Here is a 4485-nt window from a genome sequence, read left to right as displayed (position 1 = left end):
ATGAATTTGCTTCAGAATGGAATTGCATTATGAGACTCAAAACTGAAAAAATATCATGCAAAATATTAGAAATGTCTGACTAATGTCATATTCAGTCAAAGTCAAATAGCTACAATTATAAAAAAACTCAAAAAATAAAAATGCTAGAGCATAAACTAAAATAAAATATTGCTTTGTTAATAATGGTGTTTGTAAGACACACACACAAAGGTGCAGCTCTTGTAAACCTAGTTTGCATTTTATGGTCTAGTCCAAGGTCAACAAACTTTTGCCAAAGGCTAAAATCACCACCACAACTACCACCACCACCGCCACAACTGCCACCACCACCACTCCCTTGTTTTATAGCTAAAGTTTTATTGGAACACATCTATGTCCATGTTTCCTTGTTATCTATGACTGGTATTAGCGTGGTCTACAAAACCCAAAACATTTACTCTTTGGTTCTTTACAGATGATGTTACTGACTCCCTGGTCAAGCTTGAAGGTTTGAAAGAGCTTCTATTTTCTTACGAACTCAGATTAAAATCTTAGGAACTTCCACTCCTCTGGCTAGCTACATAATTCAGAAGATAAAAGCATATTTAAAAATAATATCAGTCAGGAGTCCAACAGAAAATACAGGCCATCCACATTTAGATTATTCCAAGATGATTTTTCAATAAAACAAATATTTATAATGGTATAGATGGTTATCTAGCAGTGAAGCTGCTACTGCAAGAGCCAGAGGTAGTCAAAACAAGAGGCAGGTACCAGAACACAAAGCAGAGAGAGACAGAGAGAGAGAGACAGACAGAGAGAGAGAGAGAGAGACTTGTAGAGGAGATTACCTTGAGAGGAGCAGTAACCTTTGGTCCAAAGACACAGGAAGCTTGACTGACTTAGAAGAAAAAGAGCTAGAGCAATAAATCCCTGACCTCCTTTTCCCCTTCCCTCCAATATCCCACTGTGTATCTCACTGGGATTTGAAATAGAAGACAGGGGGAATAGAAACCAATACTTTCATTGTTAACCAGGTCAGCATCTTAGGGTAGAGAACAGAGTAAGAAGGGTGAGAAGTGGATCAAGAAGAGATGAAAAGACATTAAATATGACTAGAGAAATATGATTAACTTTTTCAGTAAGTGGGGTACCCAATCAACCATTATCAAAACAGACCAATCGATGTTCAGACGAACAGATTGAGAGAGAGAGAAAGAGAGAGTGTGTGTGTGTGCACGCAAAAAAAGAGGCAAGAATTGTTAGGAAATTCACCTCAAAGTCTGTGCAAGTGCACACATGTGTGTGCACACACAATAAATGAAGGGAAACAATATGAATTGAATTAACCTATTTTTCCCTAAGTACGCAAATTTCTAACATGATATGACTCAGGTTCTCTAGTTACTCTAGAAGTTTACTGAACAATTTCAGAAAACAACAAAGATATCAAGCTCTCATGCATGTTCTTGCCAAGTCATTGTCTATAAATTATTTAATGAGGAAATTTTCAATTGCAGCTGTGACCAAATTCAAACAATGGCATTAAGTTTTTGAGAACATCCTCTGTCAAAAATTGTTTATGTAGGTTGCAGCAAATACGAGTTATGCCCATAATCTGTAAAATGAGTCCTTTAATTCTTGTATTATAAATATAAGAAGTAACGTTCTGTAAAAATATCTTCAACGCTTAATTAGATTAACATGTTTTTGTTGGAAGCATAAATTTCATCTGAACTTTTTGTAAACCATGACATTACAAGTTGTTCATCAGTACTTCCCTTGCTTATTTCATAGTCAAGAAATTTGTGAACAACTTTGCAGTGGGCTAAAACGATTACTGAGTAAGCTATTTTCTATTAAAAGCTATCTTTGCCTTTCATTTTATCTCAACTATTTTTCAAATCCATTAAACTAAAAAACAGATCTTATTGCAAATGATTTTGCCTATAAATATGCAAATAAACTCTGTCCATTAAACGCAATTGATTATTCCCTGTGGATATTGACCAATTTTGCATCTATTTGTAAATTCAGTTCAGCATTCCAGAGTGCCTAATATATGTGTGATTTCATGAACTCTTCTCAGAACCAGTTCTAACACCTCACTGTTCCCCTCATGAATTGATGAGTTAAACTAATCCTTAACACATCTATTTTATATTTAATATCTCTATGAGTGTCATGATTTTACTATGAAAAAAATGATCTTTCACTAATAGCATAACTAAAGCTAAGGGACATGATTTAGACTGGAGAAGACACACTAGCTTCTCAAGAAGCTTAAAAGATGTTGCTCATTCCCTAGAGGGTAGAAGAAGGATTGCTCAGCAGCAGTTCAAGTAAACATCAATTTAAGCAGCATAGGCTTTAGGTGTCAAGTTGATAAAGGAAACAACTTAAAAAGACAAACACACACAACACTTCTTAACTTGATCTGTGATTTTTATGATCAACTACAGTACTTAAAAAGCCTGCGGCCGAGTACTTCGAAAACACCTCAGAGAATGACAGGGCATGATTTCCGTTCTTTTTTATGGTAGAGAAAAAAGTAATTTTATTGTTGTTTGAATATTTTTATACACATCCTTCACACTTGGGTTCCCTTATCATGAAAATTGTGGGTTTCCTACTGTTACATACTGTTATCAGGTTAAGGAGAAAAGGTTTATGTCTCATGCAAGATTAATTAGGCTTTTGCCAATTTTAAAGGTACCATCTATATCTTGTAGGCTCAGAGAGAATTTGGCAGTACCGTCAATCACTTCTCAGTTTGCTTTTATACTAGTATATATAAATAATCTGAAGGTGAGCATATTTTGTGTATAGTTACAGAAAAAAAAGTTTTCCCTTGAAGTTTTACAATTTCATGTACAAATTAACCCGTAAGAACCTCTGACAATAGCTCAAAGGTTCAACCCATTTAAAATGTGAATATTAAAGTAAATGTTTTAAAATGTGTGTCCTTTGTCATGGAAATTATGTCTAATGCCATAACCTAAAGTTATGTGTGATGAGCAATTAGAAATACAGCTCAGATGTTTTCAAAAATTGACGAATAAGTGACACTCTGGTTTAAAGAAATAAACAAACAATAACAACAACAAAATGCTGTGGTTAGGATTTAGATCTAGTAACCCATGGAATGGACATATTGGCAAATGTTAAGGAAAATTACATTCATTAAATATTGATATTAAATCTTGTTAACAATTTCAGCAGAGGCCAGGCATAGTGGCTCATAGCTGTAATCCCAGCACTTTGGGAGGCTAAGCTGGGAGGATTGCTTGAGCACAGGAGCTTTAGGCCAGCCTGGGCAACATAATGAAACCCTGTTTCTGAAGAATAAAAAAAAAAAAGCTGGGCATGGTAGGGTGCACCTGTGATATCAGATCCTTAGGAATCTAAAGTGGGAGCATCATTTAAGTCCGTAGAGATTGAGGTTTCAGTGAGCCATGATTGTGCCACTGCACTCCAGCCTGGGTGGCAGAGTGAGACCTTGTCTTGAAAAAAAAAAAAATCAGCAGAATAGTAGAAACAGTCTTTTCTCATGGCTCAGCCACTAAAGGATAGGGGGAAGCTATCCCTTAGTCCATCCTCATTTCCTATAGACATTAAAACTTTGAATTTATGAGTTGATAAAAATAAACATAATCTCAACCACATCTTCTTAACAAGTGATGACTTATTACTAACGACTACAAAACAAAATTATAGTTAGTGGTGCTTAAGTGCAGGGTCAGTGACCTATGGAAACCTTTTGTAGCTTGCTGTTTGAGTCTCAGTGAGTCCCAAGCAGCCTTGGAATGTAGCCAAGAAAGCAAGTTTAGAGGCTGTTAAACATATGGTGAAGAATAAACAGATGTGCTCACCCCAGGCTAGTTACTCAACCATTTTCTTCATTCAGATTAATGCTTTTTCTCAGACTGGAAGGTTATCACTCAAAATGATTTATAGCTATACAGTAGCCCAAATTTGTAATTCATATGTTTATTGGTACACAAGGAGATAGTTACGACATCAGCTACCACGTGGATTTCAGGCAACAAGGTACATCTGACATTGGCTGCTTCTATTTGTAATATTTGTTGACATAAAAACTGAACACAAAAGTGGGAAGTTAATTTTGCCAAAAGTAGAATGATTAGAATAATATACCACTCATCTCTTTTGTATGCTGACGTATTTCTCCATCATCTCTTTGGGTAGGTGATCAAGGGAAATTCTATAATTTCTGCCTCTAGGGCAAAGTGAATCTGCCTTCATAGGCATTTAAAATGACAGATTTCATGATTGGGGGTATAGGCTTGAACATAAGGCTAAGCATAAAATGCAGGTGTATTTTAAATACCATTCCTCACTTATTATACCCATTGTCTGCATCACACACACATATACACACAAAAATGTTTAAAAGAAATAGTGCATATGTTCTGAATCTTCAAAAATAACAAATTTTAGGTTTGAAGTCTCTTAGGGCAATTTAAAAAATTCCAATAGTCTTTT

This window comes from Trachypithecus francoisi, unplaced genomic scaffold, assembly GCF_009764315.1.
Source record: "Trachypithecus francoisi isolate TF-2019V2 unplaced genomic scaffold, Tfra_2.0 Lachesis_group1, whole genome shotgun sequence".
NCBI lineage: Eukaryota > Metazoa > Chordata > Mammalia > Primates > Cercopithecidae > Trachypithecus > Trachypithecus francoisi.
The sequence above is the reverse complement of the archived record's forward strand: the minus strand, read 5'-3'. Positions refer to the sequence as shown.